We start from the raw sequence: 17,425 nt of genomic DNA on the forward strand, positions 1-17,425 counted from the left end.
GAATCCGGTCGGAAGGTGTTTACTGGCCGTGAGCTACCCTTGGTGCACAAATATCGTTCCGACGATAACTTTTGATCCGCCCGTCAGATCGTGGCGATTCTTATATTGATTCGGGGGTACTCGGGAAGATCCATCGCGCGATGACAGCTCTGGCGGTCATCCGGCTTCCCGACATGCTCGGATCGTCCATCCGGTGTCATCTAGCAGGATTTTTTCGCACTTTCATTTAAACGGACTTCGTACGACAATGCGAGTGGAAACTCTTTATTACTTTGACAATGGAGAGGCATGCTGGGTGCGATCATACCAGCACAAATGCACTGGATCCCATCAGAACTCCGAAGTTAAGCGTGCTTGGGCGAGAGTAGTACTAGGATGGGTGACCTCCTGGGAAGTCCTCGTGTTGCACCCCTGTCACTTTTTTCGGCTATCTACCACTTTTTTCGAACAATCTTTCGGTTCTGGAACATCGATGCGAACTGAAACGCACGTTTAGTGCGTCGCCTCCTACGTTTCGGTTCGGATCTTTTTATTTTCTTCCGGATGGTGAATTCAAAGACGTCCGGTCTTTATTATGGCGGGGTGATAGTGTCGTTTGATTCGATAAACGGAATTCGTTCTGACATTTCATTTGCAGTCAAATTATAGCGGGGGTTTGTTTAGATTCAGTGACGTACAGGCTATAGCGGATGAGTGTACTAGTGGATGCGAGTCATGAATCCGGTCGGAAGGTGTTTACTGGCCGTGAGCTACCCTTGGTGCACAAATATCGTTCCGACGATAACTTTTGATCCGCCCGTCAGATCGTGGCGATTCTTATATTGATTCGGGGGTACTCGGGAAGATTCATCGCGCGATGACAGCCTTGGCGGTCATCCGGCTTCCCGACATGCTCGGATCGTCCATCCGGTGTCATCTAGCAGGATTTTTTCGCACTTTCATTTAAACGGACTTCGTACGACAATGCGAGTGGAAACTCTTTATTACTTTGACAATGGAGAGGCATGCTGGGTGCGATCATACCAGCACAAATGCACTGGATCCCATCAGAACTCCGAAGTTAAGCGTGCTTGGGCGAGAGTAGTACTAGGATGGGTGACCTCCTGGGAAGTCCTCGTGTTGCACCCCTGTCACTTTTTTCGGCTATCTACCACTTTTTTCGAACAATCTTTCGGTTCTGGAACATCGATGCGAACTGAAACGCACGTTTAGTGCGTCGCCTCCTACGTTTCGGTTCGGATCTTTTTATTTTCTTCCGGATGGTGAATTCAAAGACGTCCGGTCTTTATTATGGCGGGGTGATAGTGTCGTTTGATTCGATAAACGGAATTCGTTCTGACATTTCATTTGCGGTCAAATTATAGCGGGGGTTTGTTTAGATTCAGTGACGTACAGGCTATAGCGGATGAGTGTACTAGTGGATGCGAGTCATGAATCCGGTCGGAAGGTGTTTACTGGCCGTGAGCTACCCTTGGTGCACAAATATCGTTCCGACGATAACTTTTGATCCGCCCGTCAGATCGTGGCGATTCTTATATTGATTCGGGGGTACTCGGGAAGAATCATCGCGCGATGACAGCCCTGGCGGTCATCCGGCTTCCCGACATGCTCGGATCGTCCATCCGGTGTCATCTAGCAGGATTTTTTCGCACTTTCATTTAAACGGACTTCGTACGACAATGCGAGTGGAAACTCTTTATTACTTTGACAATGGAGAGGCATGCTGGGTGCGATCATACCAGCACAAATGCACTGGATCCCATCAGAACTCCGAAGTTAAGCGTGCTTGGGCGAGAGTAGTACTAGGATGGGTGACCTCCTGGGAAGTCCTCGTGTTGCACCCCTGTCACTTTTTTCGGCTATCTACCACTTTTTTCGAACAATCTTTCGGTTCTGGAACATCGATGCGAACTGAAACGCACGTTTAGTGCGTCGCCTCCTACGTTTCGGTTCGGATCTTTTTATTTTCTTCCGGATGGTGAATTCAAAGACGTCCGGTCTTTATTATGGCGGGGTGATAGTGTCGTTTGATTCGATAAACGGAATTCGTTCTGACATTTCATTTGCAGTCAAATTATAGCGGGGGTTTGTTTAGATTCAGTGACGTACAGGCTATAGCGGATGAGTGTACTAGTGGATGCGAGTCATGAATCCGGTCGGAAGGTGTTTACTGGCCGTGAGCTACCCTTGGTGCACAAATATCGTTCCGACGATAACTTTTGATCCGCCCGTCAGATCGTGGCGATTCTTATATTGATTCGGGGGTACTCGGGAAGATTCATCGCGCGATGACAGCCCTGGCGGTCATCCGGCTTCCCGACATGCTCGGATCGTCCATCCGGTGTCATCTAGCAGGATTTTTTCGCACTTTCATTTAAACGGACTTCGTACGACAATGCGAGTGGAAACTCTTAATTACTTTGACAATGGAGAGGCATGCTGGGTGCGATCATACCAGCACAAATGCACTGGATCCCATCAGAACTCCGAAGTTAAGCGTGCTTGGGCGAGAGTAGTACTAGGATGGGTGACCTCCTGGGAAGTCCTCGTGTTGCACCCCTGTCACTTTTTTCGGCTATCTACCACTTTTTTCGAACAATCTTTCGGTTCTGGAACATCGATGCGAACTGAAACGCACGTTTAGTGCGTCGCCTCCTACGTTTCGGTTCGGATCTTTTTATTTTCTTCCGGATGGTGAATTCAAAGACGTCCGGTCTTTATTATGGCGGGGTGATAGTGTCGTTTGATTCGATAAACGGAATTCGTTCTGACATTTCATTTGCGGTCAAATTATAGCGGGGGTTTGTTTAGATTCAGTGACGTACAGGCTATAGCGGATGAGTGTACTAGTGGATGCGAGTCATGAATCCGGTCGGAAGGTGTTTACTGGCCGTGAGCTACCCTTGGTGCACAAATATCGTTCCGACGATAACTTTTGATCCGCCCGTCAGATCGTAGCGATTCTTATATTGATTCGGGGCTACTCGGGAAGAATCATCGCGCGATGACAGCCCTGGCGGTCATCCGGCTTCCCGACATGCTCGGATCGTCCATCCGGTGTAATCTAGCAGGATTTTTTCGCACTTTCATTTAAACGGACTTCGTACGACAATGCGAGTGGAAACTCTTTATTACTTTGACAATGGAAAGGCATGCTGGGTGCGATCATACCAGCACAAATGCACTGGATCCCATCAGAACTCCGAAGTTAAGCGTGCTTGGGCGAGAGTAGTACTAGGATGGGTGACCTCCTGGGAAGTCCTCGTGTTGCACCCCTGTCACTTTTTTCGGCTATCTACCACTTTTTTCGAACAATCTTTCGGTTCTGGAACATCGATGCGAACTGAAACGCACGTTTAGTGCGTCGCCTCCTACGTTTCGGTTCGGATCTTTTTATTTTCTTCCGGATGGTGAATTTAAAGACGTCCGGTCTTTATTATGGCGGGGTGATAGTGTCGTTTGATTCGATAAACGGAATTCGTTCTGACATTTCATTTGCAGTCAAATTATAGCGGGGGTTTGTTTAGATTCAGTGACGTACAGGCTATAGCGGATGAGTGTACTAGTGGATGCGAGTCATGAATCCGGTCGGAAGGTGTTTACTGGCCGTGAGCTACCCTTGGTGCACAAATATCGTTCCGACGATAACTTTTGATCCGCCCGTCAGATCGTGGCGATTCTTATATTGATTCGGGGGTACTCGGGAAGATTAATCGCGCGATGACAGCCCTGGCGGTCATCCGGCTTCCCGACATGCTCGGATCGTCCATCCGGTGTCATCTAGCAGGATTTTTTCGCACTTTCATTTAAACGGACTTCGTACGACAATGCGAGTGGAAACTCTTTATTACTTTGACAATGGAGAGGCATGCTGGGTGCGATCATACCAGCACAAATGCACTGGATCCCATCAGAACTCCGAAGTTAAGCGTGCTTGGGCGAGAGTAGTACTAGGATGGGTGACCTCCTGGGAAGTCCTCGTGTTGCACCCCTGTCACTTTTTTCGGCTATCTACCACTTTTTTCGAACAATCTTTCGGTTCTGGAACATCGATGCGAACTGAAACGCACGTTTAGTGCGTCGCCTCCTACGTTTCGGTTCGGATCTTTTTATTTTCTTCCGGATGGTGAATTCAAAGACGTCCGGTCTTTATTATGGCGGGGTGATAGTGTCGTTTGATTCGATAAACGGAATTCGTTCTGACATTTCATTTGCGGTCAAATTATAGCGGGGGTTTGTTTAGATTCAGTGACGTACAGGCTATAGCGGATGAGTGTACTAGTGGATGCGAGTCATGAATCCGGTCGGAAGGTGTTTACTGGCCGTGAGCTACCCTTGGTGCACAAATATCGTTCCGACGATAACTTTTGATCCGCCCGTCAGATCGTGGCGATTCTTATATTGATTCGGGGGTACTCGGGAAGAATCATCGCGCGATGACAGCCCTGGCGGTCATCCGGCTTCCCGACATGCTCGGATCGTCCATCCGGTGTCATCTAGCAGGATTTTTTCGCACTTTCATTTAAACGGACTTCGTACGACAATGCGAGTGGAAACTCTTTATTACTTTGACAATGGAGAGGCATGCTGGGTGCGATCATACCAGCACAAATGCACTGGATCCCATCAGAACTCCGAAGTTAAGCGTGCTTGGGCGAGAGTAGTACTAGGATGGGTGACCTCCTGGGAAGTCCTCGTGTTGCACCCCTGTCACTTTTTTCGGCTATCTACCACTTTTTTCGAACAATCTTTCGGTTCTGGAACATCGATGCGAACTGAAACGCACGTTTAGTGCGTCGCCTCCTACGTTTCGGTTCGGATCTTTTTATTTTCTTCCGGATGGTGAATTCAAAGACGTCCGGTCTTTATTATGGCGGGGTGATAGTGTCGTTTGATTCGATAAACGGAATTCGTTCTGACATTTCATTTGCAGTCAAATTATAGCGGGGGTTTGTTTAGATTCAGTGACGTACAGGCTATAGCGGATGAGTGTACTAGTGGATGCGAGTCATGAATCCGGTCGGAAGGTGTTTACTGGCCGTGAGCTACCCTTGGTGCACAAATATCGTTCCGACGATAACTTTTGATCCGCCCGTCAGATCGTGGCGATTCTTATATTGATTCGGGGGTACTCGGGAAGATTCATCGCGCGATGACAGCCTTGGCGGTCATCCGGCTTCCCGACATGCTCGGATCGTCCATCCGGTGTCATCTAGCAGGATTTTTTCGCACTTTCATTTAAACGGACTTCGTACGACAATGCGAGTGGAAACTCTTTATTACTTTGACAATGGAGAGGCATGCTGGGTGCGATCATACCAGCACAAATGCACTGGATCCCATCAGAACTCCGAAGTTAAGCGTGCTTGGGCGAGAGTAGTACTAGGATGGGTGACCTCCTGGGAAGTCCTCGTGTTGCACCCCTGTCACTTTTTTCGGCTATCTACCACTTTTTTCGAACAATCTTTCGGTTCTGGAACATCGATGCGAACTGAAACGCACGTTTAGTGCGTCGCCTCCTACGTTTCGGTTCGGATCTTTTTATTTTCTTCCGGATGGTGAATTCAAAGACGTCCGGTCTTTATTATGGCGGGGTGATAGTGTCGTTTGATTCGATAAACGGAATTCGTTCTGACATTTCATTTGCGGTCAAATTATAGCGGGGGTTTGTTTAGATTCAGTGACGTACAGGCTATAGCGGATGAGTGTACTAGTGGATGCGAGTCATGAATCCGGTCGGAAGGTGTTTACTGGCCGTGAGCTACCCTTGGTGCACAAATATCGTTCCGACGATAACTTTTGATCCGCCCGTCAGATCGTAGCGATTCTTATATTGATTCGGGGCTACTCGGGAAGAATCATCGCGCGATGACAGCCCTGGCGGTCATCCGGCTTCCCGACATGCTCGGATCGTCCATCCGGTGTAATCTAGCAGGATTTTTTCGCACTTTCATTTAAACGGACTTCGTACGACAATGCGAGTGGAAACTCTTTATTACTTTGACAATGGAAAGGCATGCTGGGTGCGATCATACCAGCACAAATGCACTGGATCCCATCAGAACTCCGAAGTTAAGCGTGCTTGGGCGAGAGTAGTACTAGGATGGGTGACCTCCTGGGAAGTCCTCGTGTTGCACCCCTGTCACTTTTTTCGGCTATCTACCACTTTTTTCGAACAATCTTTCGGTTCTGGAACATCGATGCGAACTGAAACGCACGTTTAGTGCGTCGCCTCCTACGTTTCGGTTCGGATCTTTTTATTTTCTTCCGGATGGTGAATTTAAAGACGTCCGGTCTTTATTATGGCGGGGTGATAGTGTCGTTTGATTCGATAAACGGAATTCGTTCTGACATTTCATTTGCAGTCAAATTATAGCGGGGGTTTGTTTAGATTCAGTGACGTACAGGCTATAGCGGATGAGTGTACTAGTGGATGCGAGTCATGAATCCGGTCGGAAGGTGTTTACTGGCCGTGAGCTACCCTTGGTGCACAAATATCGTTCCGACGATAACTTTTGATCCGCCCGTCAGATCGTGGCGATTCTTATATTGATTCGGGGGTACTCGGGAAGATTAATCGCGCGATGACAGCCCTGGCGGTCATCCGGCTTCCCGACATGCTCGGATCGTCCATCCGGTGTCATCTAGCAGGATTTTTTCGCACTTTCATTTAAACGGACTTCGTACGACAATGCGAGTGGAAACTCTTTATTACTTTGACAATGGAAAGGCATGCTGGGTGCGATCATACCAGCACAAATGCACTGGATCCCATCAGAACTCCGAAGTTAAGCGTGCTTGGGCGAGAGTAGTACTAGGATGGGTGACCTCCTGGGAAGTCCTCGTGTTGCACCCCTGTCACTTTTTTCGGCTATCTACCACTTTTTTCGAACAATCTTTCGGTTCTGGAACATCGATGCGAACTGAAACGCACGTTTAGTGCGTCGCCTCCTACGTTTCGGTTCGGATCTTTTTATTTTCTTCCGGATGGTGAATTCAAAGACGTCCGGTCTTTATTATGGCGGGGTGATAGTGTCGTTTGATTCGATAAACGGAATTCGTTCTGACATTTCATTTGCAGTCAAATTATAGCGGGGGTTTGTTTAGATTCAGTGACGTACAGGCTATAGCGGATGAGTGTACTAGTGGATGTGAGTCATGAATCCGGTCGGAAGGTGTTTACTGGCCGTGAGCTACCCTTGGTGCACAAATATCGTTCCGACGATAACTTTTGATCCGCCCGTCAGATCGTGGCGATTCTTATATTGATTCGGGGGTACTCGGGAAGATCCATCGCGCGATGACAGCTCTGGCGGTCATCCGGCTTCCCGACATGCTCGGATCGTCCATCCGGTGTCATCTAGCAGGATTTTTTCGCACTTTCATTTAAACGGACTTCGTACGACAATGCGAGTGGAAACTCTTTATTACTTTGACAATGGAGAGGCATGCTGGGTGCGATCATACCAGCACAAATGCACTGGATCCCATCAGAACTCCGAAGTTAAGCGTGCTTGGGCGAGAGTAGTACTAGGATGGGTGACCTCCTGGGAAGTCCTCGTGTTGCACCCCTGTCACTTTTTTCGGCTATCTACCACTTTTTTCGAACAATCTTTCGGTTCTGGAACATCGATGCGAACTGAAACGCACGTTTAGTGCGTCGCCTCCTACGTTTCGGTTCGGATCTTTTTATTTTCTTCCGGATGGTGAATTTAAAGACGTCCGGTCTTTATTATGGCGGGGTGATAGTGTCGTTTGATTCGATAAACGGAATTCGTTCTGACATTTCATTTGCAGTCAAATTATAGCGGGGGTTTGTTTAGATTCAGTGACGTACAGGCTATAGCGGATGAGTGTACTAGTGGATGCGAGTCATGAATCCGGTCGGAAGGTGTTTACTGGCCGTGAGCTACCCTTGGTGCACAAATATCGTTCCGACGATAACTTTTGATCCGCCCGTCAGATCGTGGCGATTCTTATATTGATTCGGGGGTACTCGGGAAGATTCATCGCGCGATGACAGCCCTGGCGGTCATCCGGCTTCCCGACATGCTCGGATCGTCCATCCGGTGTCATCTAGCAGGATTTTTTCGCACTTTCATTTAAACGGACTTCGTACGACAATGCGAGTGGAAACTCTTTATTACTTTGACAATGGAAAGGCATGCTGGGTGCGATCATACCAGCACAAATGCACTGGATCCCATCAGAACTCCGAAGTTAAGCGTGCTTGGGCGAGAGTAGTACTAGGATGGGTGACCTCCTGGGAAGTCCTCGTGTTGCACCCCTGTCACTTTTTTCGGCTATCTACCACTTTTTTCGAACAATCTTTCGGTTCTGGAACATCGATGCGAACTGAAACGCACGTTTAGTGCGTCGCCTCCTACGTTTCGGTTCGGATCTTTTTATTTTCTTCCGGATGGTGAATTCAAAGACGTCCGGTCTTTATTATGGCGGGGTGATAGTGTCGTTTGATTCGATAAACGGAATTCGTTCTGACATTTCATTTGCAGTCAAGTTATAGCGGGGGTTTGTTTAGATTCAGTGACGTACAGGCTATAGCGGATGAGTGTACTAGTGGATGTGAGTCATGAATCCGGTCGGAAGGTGTTTACTGGCCGTGAGCTACCCTTGGTGCACAAATATCGTTCCGACGATAACTTTTGATCCGCCCGTCAGATCGTGGCGATTCTTATATTGATTCGGGGGTACTCGGGAAGATCCATCGCGCGATGACAGCTCTGGCGGTCATCCGGCTTCCCGACATGCTCGGATCGTCCATCCGGTGTCATCTAGCAGGATTTTTTCGCACTTTCATTTAAACGGACTTCGTACGACAATGCGAGTGGAAACTCTTTATTACTTTGACAATGGAGAGGCATGCTGGGTGCGATCATACCAGCACAAATGCACTGGATCCCATCAGAACTCCGAAGTTAAGCGTGCTTGGGCGAGAGTAGTACTAGGATGGGTGACCTCCTGGGAAGTCCTCGTGTTGCACCCCTGTCACTTTTTTCGGCTATCTACCACTTTTTTCGAACAATCTTTCGGTTCTGGAACATCGATGCGAACTGAAACGCACGTTTAGTGCGTCGCCTCCTACGTTTCGGTTCGGATCTTTTTATTTTCTTCCGGATGGTGAATTCAAAGACGTCCGGTCTTTATTATGGCGGGGTGATAGTGTCGTTTGATTCGATAAACGGAATTCGTTCTGACATTTCATTTGCGGTCAAATTATAGCGGGGGTTTGTTTAGATTCAGTGATGTACAGGCTATAGCGGATGAGTGTACTAGTGGATGCGAGTCATGAATCCGGTCGGAAGGTGTTTACTGGCCGTGAGCTACCCTTGGTGCACAAATATCGTTCCGACGATAACTTTTGATCCGCCCGTCAGATCGTGGCGATTCTTATATTGATTCGGGGCTACTCGGGAAGATTCATCGCGCGATGACAGCCTTGGCGGTCATCCGGCTTCCCGACATGCTCGGATCGTCCATCCGGTGTCATCTAGCAGGATTTTTTCGCACTTTCATTTAAACGGACTTCGTACGACAATGCGAGTGGAAACTCTTTATTACTTTGACAATGGAAAGGCATGCTGGGTGCGATCATACCAGCACAAATGCACTGGATCCCATCAGAACTCCGAAGTTAAGCGTGCTTGGGCGAGAGTAGTACTAGGATGGGTGACCTCCTGGGAAGTCCTCGTGTTGCACCCCTGTCACTTTTTTCGGCTATCTACCACTTTTTTCGAACAATCTTTCGGTTCTGGAACATCGATGCGAACTGAAACGCACGTTTAGTGCGTCGCCTCCTACGTTTCGGTTCGGATCTTTTTATTTTCTTCCGGATGGTGAATTCAAAGACGTCCGGTCTTTATTATGGCGGGGTGATAGTGTCGTTTGATTCGATAAACGGAATTCGTTCTGACATTTCATTTGCGGTCAAATTATAGCGGGGGTTTGTTTAGATTCAGTGACGTACAGGCTATAGCGGATGAGTGTACTAGTGGATGCGAGTCATGAATCCGGTCGGAAGGTGTTTACTGGCCGTGAGCTACCCTTGGTGCACAAATATCGTTCCGACGATAACTTTTGATCCGCCCGTCAGATCGTAGCGATTCTTATATTGATTCGGGGCTACTCGGGAAGATTAATCGCGCGATGACAGCCCTGGCGGTCATCCGGCTTCCCGACATGCTCGGATCGTCCATCCGGTGTAATCTAGCAGGATTTTTTCGCACTTTCATTTAAACGGACTTCGTACGACAATGCGAGTGGAAACTCTTTATTACTTTGACAATGGAAAGGCATGCTGGGTGCGATCATACCAGCACAAATGCACTGGATCCCATCAGAACTCCGAAGTTAAGCGTGCTTGGGCGAGAGTAGTACTAGGATGGGTGACCTCCTGGGAAGTCCTCGTGTTGCACCCCTGTCACTTTTTTCGGCTATCTACCACTTTTTTCGAACAATCTTTCGGTTCTGGAACATCGATGCGAACTGAAACGCACGTTTAGTGCGTCGCCTCCTACGTTTCGGTTCGGATCTTTTTATTTTCTTCCGGATGGTGAATTTAAAGACGTCCGGTCTTTATTATGGTGGGGTGATAGTGTCGTTTGATTCGATAAACGGAATTCGTTCTGACATTTCATTTGCAGTCAAATTATAGCGGGGGTTTGTTTAGATTCAGTGACGTACAGGCTATAGCGGATGAGTGTACTAGTGGATGCGAGTCATGAATCCGGTCGGAAGGTGTTTACTGGCCGTGAGCTACCCTTGGTGCACAAATATCGTTCCGACGATAACTTTTGATCCGCCCGTCAGATCGTGGCGATTCTTATATTGATTCGGGGGTACTCGGGAAGATTCATCGCGCGATGACAGCCCTGGCGGTCATCCGGCTTCCCGACATGCTCGGATCGTCCATCCGGTGTCATCTAGCAGGATTTTTTCGCACTTTCATTTAAACGGACTTCGTACGACAATGCGAGTGGAAACTCTTTATTACTTTGACAATGGAGAGGCATGCTGGGTGCGATCATACCAGCACAAATGCACTGGATCCCATCAGAACTCCGAAGTTAAGCGTGCTTGGGCGAGAGTAGTACTAGGATGGGTGACCTCCTGGGAAGTCCTCGTGTTGCACCCCTGTCACTTTTTTCGGCTATCTACCACTTTTTTCGAACAATCTTTCGGTTCTGGAACATCGATGCGAACTGAAACGCACGTTTAGTGCGTCGCCTCCTACGTTTCGGTTCGGATCTTTTTATTTTCTTCCGGATGGTGAATTCAAAGACGTCCGGTCTTTATTATGGCGGGGTGATAGTGTCGTTTGATTCGATAAACGGAATTCGTTCTGACATTTCATTTGCAGTCAAATTATAGCGGGGGTTTGTTTAGATTCAGTGACGTACAGGCTATAGCGGATGAGTGTACTAGTGGATGTGAGTCATGAATCCGGTCGGAAGGTGTTTACTGGCCGTGAGCTACCCTTGGTGCACAAATATCGTTCCGACGATAACTTTTGATCCGCCCGTCAGATCGTGGCGATTCTTATATTGATTCGGGGGTACTCGGGAAGATCCATCGCGCGATGACAGCTCTGGCGGTCATCCGGCTTCCCGACATGCTCGGATCGTCCATCCGGTGTCATCTAGCAGGATTTTTTCGCACTTTCATTTAAACGGACTTCGTACGACAATGCGAGTGGAAACTCTTTATTACTTTGACAATGGAGAGGCATGCTGGGTGCGATCATACCAGCACAAATGCACAGGATCCCATCAGAACTCCGAAGTTAAGCGTGCTTGGGCGAGAGTAGTACTAGGATGGGTGACCTCCTGGGAAGTCCTCGTGTTGCACCCCTGTCACTTTTTTCGGCTATCTACCACTTTTTTCGAACAATCTTTCGGTTCTGGAACATCGATGCGAACTGAAACGCACGTTTAGTGCGTCGCCTCCTACGTTTCGGTTCGGATCTTTTTATTTTCTTCCGGATGGTGAATTCAAAGACGTCCGGTCTTTATTATGGCGGGGTGATAGTGTCGTTTGATTCGATAAACGGAATTCGTTCTGACATTTCATTTGCGGTCAAATTATAGCGGGGGTTTGTTTAGATTCAGTGATGTACAGGCTATAGCGGATGAGTGTACTAGTGGATGCGAGTCATGAATCCGGTCGGAAGGTGTTTACTGGCCGTGAGCTACCCTTGGTGCACAAATATCGTTCCGACGATAACTTTTGATCCGCCCGTCAGATCGTGGCGATTCTTATATTGATTCGGGGGTACTCGGGAAGATTCATCGCGCGATGACAGCCCTGGCGGTCATCCGGCTTCCCGACATGCTCGGATCGTCCATCCGGTGTCATCTAGCAGGATTTTTTCGCACTTTCATTTAAACGGACTTCGTACGACAATGCGAGTGGAAACTCTTTATTACTTTGACAATGGAGAGGCATGCTGGGTGCGATCATACCAGCACAAATGCACTGGATCCCATCAGAACTCCGAAGTTAAGCGTGCTTGGGCGAGAGTAGTACTAGGATGGGTGACCTCCTGGGAAGTCCTCGTGTTGCACCCCTGTCACTTTTTTCGGCTATCTACCACTTTTTTCGAACAATCTTTCGGTTCTGGAACATCGATGCGAACTGAAACGCACGTTTAGTGCGTCGCCTCCTACGTTTCGGTTCGGATCTTTTTATTTTCTTCCGGATGGTGAATTCAAAGACGTCCGGTCTTTATTATGGCGGGGTGATAGTGTCGTTTGATTCGATAAACGGAATTCGTTCTGACATTTCATTTGCGGTCAAATTATAGCGGGGGTTTGTTTAGATTCAGTGACGTACAGGCTATAGCGGATGAGTGTACTAGTGGATGCGAGTCATGAATCCGGTCGGAAGGTGTTTACTGGCCGTGAGCTACCCTTGGTGCACAAATATCGTTCCGACGATAACTTTTGATCCGCCCGTCAGATCGTGGCGATTCTTATATTGATTCGGGGGTACTCGGGAAGAATCATCGCGCGATGACAGCCCTGGCGGTCATCCGGCTTCCCGACATGCTCGGATCGTCCATCCGGTGTCATCTAGCAGGATTTTTTCGCACTTTCATTTAAACGGACTTCGTACGACAATGCGAGTGGAAACTCTTTATTACTTTGACAATGGAGAGGCATGCTGGGTGCGATCATACCAGCACAAATGCACAGGATCCCATCAGAACTCCGAAGTTAAGCGTGCTTGGGCGAGAGTAGTACTAGGATGGGTGACCTCCTGGGAAGTCCTCGTGTTGCACCCCTGTCACTTTTTTCGGCTATCTACCACTTTTTTCGAACAATCTTTCGGTTCTGGAACATCGATGCGAACTGAAACGCACGTTTAGTGCGTCGCCTCCTACGTTTCGGTTCGGATCTTTTTATTTTCTTCCAGATGGTGAATTCAAAGACGTCCGGTCTTTATTATGGCGGGGTGATAGTGTCGTTTGATTCGATAAACGGAATTCGTTCTGACATTTCATTTGCAGTCAAATTATAGCGGGGGTTTGTTTAGATTCAGTGACATACAGGCTATAGCGGATGAGTGTACTAGTGGATGCGAGTCATGAATCCGGTCGGAAGGTGTTTACTGGCCGTGAGCTACCCTTGGTGCACAAATATCGTTCCGACGATAACTTTTGATCCGCCCGTCAGATCGTGGCGATTCTTATATTGATTCGGGGGTACTCGGGAAGATTCATCGCGCGATGACAGCCCTGGCGGTCATCCGGCTTCCCGACATGCTCGGATCGTCCATCCGGTGTCATCTAGCAGGATTTTTTCGCACTTTCATTTAAACGGACTTCGTACGACAATGCGAGTGGAAACTCTTTATTACTTTGACAATGGAGAGGCATGCTGGGTGCGATCATACCAGCACAAATGCACTGGATCCCATCAGAACTCCGAAGTTAAGCGTGCTTGGGCGAGAGTAGTACTAGGATGGGTGACCTCCTGGGAAGTCCTCGTGTTGCACCCCTGTCACTTTTTTCGGCTATCTACCACTTTTTTCGAACAATCTTTCGGTTCTGGAACATCGATGCGAACTGAAACGCACGTTTAGTGCGTCGCCTCCTACGTTTCGGTTCGGATCTTTTTATTTTCTTCCGGATGGTGAATTCAAAGACGTCCGGTCTTTATTATGGCGGGGTGATAGTGTCGTTTGATTCGATAAACGGAATTCGTTCTAACATTTCATTTGCAGTCAAATTATAGCGGGGGTTTGTTTAGATTCAGTGACGTACAGGCTATAGCGGATGAGTGTACTAGTGGATGCGAGTCATGAATCCGGTCGGAAGGTGTTTACTGGCCGTGAGCTACCCTTGGTGCACAAATATCGTTCCGACGATAACTTTTGATCCGCCCGTCAGATCGTAGCGATTCTTATATTGATTGGGGGCTACTCGGGAAGATTAATCGCGCGATGACAGCCCTGGCGGTCATCCGGCTTCCCGACATGCTCGGATCGTCCATCCGGTGTAATCTAGCAGGATTTTTTCGCACTTTCATTTAAACGGACTTCGTACGACAATGCGAGTGGAAACTCTTTATTACTTTGACAATGGAAAGGCATGCTGGCTGCGATCATACCAGCACAAATGCACTGGATCCCATCAGAACTCCGAAGTTAAGCGTGCTTGGGCGAGAGTAGTACTAGGATGGGTGACCTCCTGGGAAGTCCTCGTGTTGCACCCCTGTCACTTTTTCGGCTATCTACCACTTTTTTCGAACAATCTTTCGGTTCTGGAACATCGATGCGAACTGAAACGCACGTTTAGTGCGTCGCCTCCTACGTTTCGGTTCGGATCTTTTTATTTTCTTCCGGATGGTGAATTCAAACACGTCCGGTCTTTATTATGGCGGGGTGATAGTGTCGTTTGATTCGATAAACGGAATTCGTTCTGACATTTCATTTGCGGTCAAATTATAGCGGGGGTTTGTTTAGATTCAGTGACGTACAGGCTATAGCGGATGAGTGTACTAGTGGATGCGAGTCATGAATCCGGTCGGAAGGTGTTTACTGGCCGTGAGCTACCCTTGGTGCACAAATATCGTTCCGACGATAACTTTTGATCCGCCCGTCAGATCGTAGCGATTCTTATATTGATTGGGGGCTACTCGGGAAGATTAATCGCGCGATGACAGCCCTGGCGGTCATCCGGCTTCCCGACATTCTCGGATCGTCCATCCGGTGTAATCTAGCAGGATTTTTTCGCACTTTCATTTAAACGGACTTCGTACGACAATGCGAGTTGAAACTCTTTATTACTTTGACAATGGAAAGGCATGCTGGCTGCGATCATACCAGCACAAATGCACTGGATCCCATCAGAACTCCGAAGTTAAGCGTGCTTGGGCGAGAGTAGTACTAGGATGGGTGACCTCCTGGGAAGTCCTCGTGTTGCACCCCTGTCACTTTTTTCGGCTATCTACCACTTTTTTCGAACAATCTTTCGGTTCTGGAACATCGATGCGAACTGAAACGCACGTTTAGTGCGTCGCCTCCTACGTTTCGGTTCGGATCTTTTTATTTTCTTCCGGATGGTGAATTCAAAGACGTCCGGTCTTTATTATGGCGGGGTGATAGTGTCGTTTGATTCGATAAACGGAATTCGTTCTGACATTTCATTTGCGGTCAAATTATAGCGGGGGTTTGTTTAGATTCAGTGACGTACAGGCTATAGCGGATGAGTGTACTAGTGGATGCGAGTCATGAATCCGGTCGGAAGGTGTTTACTGGCCGTGAGCTACCCTTGGTGCACAAATATCGTTCCGACGATAACTTTTGATCCGCCCGTCAGATCGTAGCGATTCTTATATTGATTCGGGGCTACTCGGGAAGATTAATCGCGCGATGACAGCCCTGGCGGTCATCCGGCTTCCCGACATGCTCGGATCGTCCATCCGGTGTAATCTAGCAGGATTTTTTCGCACTTTCATTTAAACGGACTTCGTACGACAATGCGAGTGGAAACTCTTTATTACTTTGACAATGGAAAGGCATGCTGGGTGCGATCATACCAGCACAAATGCACTGGATCCCATCAGAACTCCGAAGTTAAGCGTGCTTGGGCGAGAGTAGTACTAGGATGGGTGACCTCCTGGGAAGTCCTCGTGTTGCACCCCTGTCACTTTTTTCGGCTATCTACCACTTTTTTCGAACAATCTTTCGGTTCTGGAACATCGATGCGAACTGAAACGCACGTTTAGTGCGTCGCCTCCTACGTTTCGGTTCGGATCTTTTTATTTTCTTCCGGATGGTGAATTTAAAGACGTCCGGTCTTTATTATGGCGGGGTGATAGTGTCGTTTGATTCGATAAACGGAATTCGTTCTGACATTTCATTTGCAGTCAAATTATAGCGGGGGTTTGTTTAGATTCAGTGACGTACAGGCTATAGCGGATGAGTGTACTAGTGGATGCGAGTCATGAATCCGGTCGGAAGGTGTTTACTGGCCGTGAGCTACCCTTGGTGCACAAATATCGTTCCGACGATAACTTTTGATCCGCCCGTCAGATCGTGGCGATTCTTATATTGATTCGGGGGTACTCGGGAAGATTCATCGCGCGATGACAGCCCTGGCGGTCATCCGGCTTCCCGACATGCTCGGATCGTCCATCCGGTGTCATCTAGCAGGATTTTTTCGCACTTTCATTTAAACGGACTTCGTACGACAATGCGAGTGGAAACTCTTTATTACTTTGACAATGGAGAGGCATGCTGGGTGCGATCATACCAGCACAAATGCACTGGATCCCATCAGAACTCCGAAGTTAAGCGTGCTTGGGCGAGAGTAGTACTAGGATGGGTGACCTCCTGGGAAGTCCTCGTGTTGCACCCCTGTCACTTTTTTCGGCTATCTACCACTTTTTTCGAACAATCTTTCGGTTCTGGAACATCGATGCGAACTGAAACGCACGTTTAGTGCGTCGCCTCCTACGTTTCGGTTCGGATCTTTTTATTTTCTTCCGGATGGTGAATTCAAAGACGTCCGGTCTTTATTATGGCGAGGTGATAGTGTCGTTTGATTCGATAAACGGAATTCGTTCTGACATTTCATTTGCGGTCAAATTATAGCGGGGGTTTGTTTAGATTCAGTGACGTACAGGCTATAGCGGATGAGTGTACTAGTGGATGCGAGTCATGAATCCGGTCGGAAGGTGTTTACTGGCCGTGAGCTACCCTTGGTGCACAAATATCGTTCCGACGATAACTTTTGATCCGCCCGTCAGATCGTGGCGATTCTTATATTGATTCGGGGGTACTCGGGAAGATCTATCGCGCGATGACAGCCCTGGCGGTCATCCGGCTTCCCGACATGCTCGGATCGTCCATCCGGTGTCATCTAGCAGGATTTTTTCGCACTTTCATTTAAACGGACTTCGTA

The 17,425-nt window shown here is 48.2% G+C and overlaps 24 non-coding genes across 24 annotated transcripts; all 24 read left to right on the top strand.

Moving 5' to 3' along the window:
• Positions 1 to 293: 293 nt before the first annotated feature.
• LOC143870403 (5S ribosomal RNA) lies at positions 294 to 412 on the top strand. Its single transcript, XR_013245184.1, has one exon. It is a non-coding gene; the product is annotated as a 5S ribosomal RNA (ribosomal RNA).
• Positions 413 to 1,009: 597 nt separating this feature from the next.
• Positions 1,010 to 1,128, top strand: LOC143870404 (5S ribosomal RNA). The gene has a single exon (XR_013245185.1). It is a non-coding gene; the product is annotated as a 5S ribosomal RNA (ribosomal RNA).
• Positions 1,129 to 1,725: 597 nt separating this feature from the next.
• LOC143870405 (5S ribosomal RNA) lies at positions 1,726 to 1,844 on the top strand. The gene has a single exon (XR_013245186.1). It is a non-coding gene; the product is annotated as a 5S ribosomal RNA (ribosomal RNA).
• Positions 1,845 to 2,441: 597 nt separating this feature from the next.
• On the top strand, positions 2,442 to 2,560 carry LOC143870406 (5S ribosomal RNA). Its single transcript, XR_013245187.1, has one exon. It is a non-coding gene; the product is annotated as a 5S ribosomal RNA (ribosomal RNA).
• Positions 2,561 to 3,157: 597 nt separating this feature from the next.
• Positions 3,158 to 3,276, top strand: LOC143870407 (5S ribosomal RNA). The gene has a single exon (XR_013245188.1). It is a non-coding gene; the product is annotated as a 5S ribosomal RNA (ribosomal RNA).
• Positions 3,277 to 3,873: 597 nt separating this feature from the next.
• LOC143870408 (5S ribosomal RNA) lies at positions 3,874 to 3,992 on the top strand. Its single transcript, XR_013245189.1, has one exon. It is a non-coding gene; the product is annotated as a 5S ribosomal RNA (ribosomal RNA).
• A 597-nt stretch (positions 3,993 to 4,589) lies between these two features.
• On the top strand, positions 4,590 to 4,708 carry LOC143870409 (5S ribosomal RNA). Its single transcript, XR_013245190.1, has one exon. It is a non-coding gene; the product is annotated as a 5S ribosomal RNA (ribosomal RNA).
• Positions 4,709 to 5,305: 597 nt separating this feature from the next.
• On the top strand, positions 5,306 to 5,424 carry LOC143870410 (5S ribosomal RNA). The gene has a single exon (XR_013245191.1). It is a non-coding gene; the product is annotated as a 5S ribosomal RNA (ribosomal RNA).
• Positions 5,425 to 6,021: 597 nt separating this feature from the next.
• On the top strand, positions 6,022 to 6,140 carry LOC143870411 (5S ribosomal RNA). Its single transcript, XR_013245192.1, has one exon. It is a non-coding gene; the product is annotated as a 5S ribosomal RNA (ribosomal RNA).
• A 597-nt stretch (positions 6,141 to 6,737) lies between these two features.
• LOC143870412 (5S ribosomal RNA) lies at positions 6,738 to 6,856 on the top strand. The gene has a single exon (XR_013245193.1). It is a non-coding gene; the product is annotated as a 5S ribosomal RNA (ribosomal RNA).
• A 597-nt stretch (positions 6,857 to 7,453) lies between these two features.
• On the top strand, positions 7,454 to 7,572 carry LOC143870414 (5S ribosomal RNA). The gene has a single exon (XR_013245195.1). It is a non-coding gene; the product is annotated as a 5S ribosomal RNA (ribosomal RNA).
• Positions 7,573 to 8,169: 597 nt separating this feature from the next.
• On the top strand, positions 8,170 to 8,288 carry LOC143870415 (5S ribosomal RNA). Its single transcript, XR_013245196.1, has one exon. It is a non-coding gene; the product is annotated as a 5S ribosomal RNA (ribosomal RNA).
• Positions 8,289 to 8,885: 597 nt separating this feature from the next.
• Positions 8,886 to 9,004, top strand: LOC143870416 (5S ribosomal RNA). Its single transcript, XR_013245197.1, has one exon. It is a non-coding gene; the product is annotated as a 5S ribosomal RNA (ribosomal RNA).
• Positions 9,005 to 9,601: 597 nt separating this feature from the next.
• On the top strand, positions 9,602 to 9,720 carry LOC143870417 (5S ribosomal RNA). Its single transcript, XR_013245198.1, has one exon. It is a non-coding gene; the product is annotated as a 5S ribosomal RNA (ribosomal RNA).
• A 597-nt stretch (positions 9,721 to 10,317) lies between these two features.
• On the top strand, positions 10,318 to 10,436 carry LOC143870418 (5S ribosomal RNA). The gene has a single exon (XR_013245199.1). It is a non-coding gene; the product is annotated as a 5S ribosomal RNA (ribosomal RNA).
• A 597-nt stretch (positions 10,437 to 11,033) lies between these two features.
• On the top strand, positions 11,034 to 11,152 carry LOC143870419 (5S ribosomal RNA). Its single transcript, XR_013245200.1, has one exon. It is a non-coding gene; the product is annotated as a 5S ribosomal RNA (ribosomal RNA).
• Positions 11,153 to 11,749: 597 nt separating this feature from the next.
• On the top strand, positions 11,750 to 11,868 carry LOC143873266 (5S ribosomal RNA). The gene has a single exon (XR_013247985.1). It is a non-coding gene; the product is annotated as a 5S ribosomal RNA (ribosomal RNA).
• A 597-nt stretch (positions 11,869 to 12,465) lies between these two features.
• LOC143870420 (5S ribosomal RNA) lies at positions 12,466 to 12,584 on the top strand. The gene has a single exon (XR_013245201.1). It is a non-coding gene; the product is annotated as a 5S ribosomal RNA (ribosomal RNA).
• A 597-nt stretch (positions 12,585 to 13,181) lies between these two features.
• Positions 13,182 to 13,300, top strand: LOC143873267 (5S ribosomal RNA). Its single transcript, XR_013247986.1, has one exon. It is a non-coding gene; the product is annotated as a 5S ribosomal RNA (ribosomal RNA).
• Positions 13,301 to 13,897: 597 nt separating this feature from the next.
• Positions 13,898 to 14,016, top strand: LOC143870421 (5S ribosomal RNA). The gene has a single exon (XR_013245202.1). It is a non-coding gene; the product is annotated as a 5S ribosomal RNA (ribosomal RNA).
• A 597-nt stretch (positions 14,017 to 14,613) lies between these two features.
• LOC143873677 (5S ribosomal RNA) lies at positions 14,614 to 14,732 on the top strand. The gene has a single exon (XR_013248380.1). It is a non-coding gene; the product is annotated as a 5S ribosomal RNA (ribosomal RNA).
• Positions 14,733 to 15,328: 596 nt separating this feature from the next.
• Positions 15,329 to 15,447, top strand: LOC143873678 (5S ribosomal RNA). Its single transcript, XR_013248381.1, has one exon. It is a non-coding gene; the product is annotated as a 5S ribosomal RNA (ribosomal RNA).
• Positions 15,448 to 16,044: 597 nt separating this feature from the next.
• LOC143870423 (5S ribosomal RNA) lies at positions 16,045 to 16,163 on the top strand. Its single transcript, XR_013245203.1, has one exon. It is a non-coding gene; the product is annotated as a 5S ribosomal RNA (ribosomal RNA).
• A 597-nt stretch (positions 16,164 to 16,760) lies between these two features.
• Positions 16,761 to 16,879, top strand: LOC143870424 (5S ribosomal RNA). The gene has a single exon (XR_013245204.1). It is a non-coding gene; the product is annotated as a 5S ribosomal RNA (ribosomal RNA).
• The last annotated feature ends 546 nt before the right edge of the window (positions 16,880 to 17,425 follow it).

Source organism: Tasmannia lanceolata, unplaced genomic scaffold (assembly GCF_043159265.1).
Source record: "Tasmannia lanceolata isolate RefF3 unplaced genomic scaffold, GAP_Taslan_0.1 ptg000003l, whole genome shotgun sequence".
Lineage (NCBI taxonomy): Eukaryota > Viridiplantae > Streptophyta > Magnoliopsida > Canellales > Winteraceae > Tasmannia > Tasmannia lanceolata.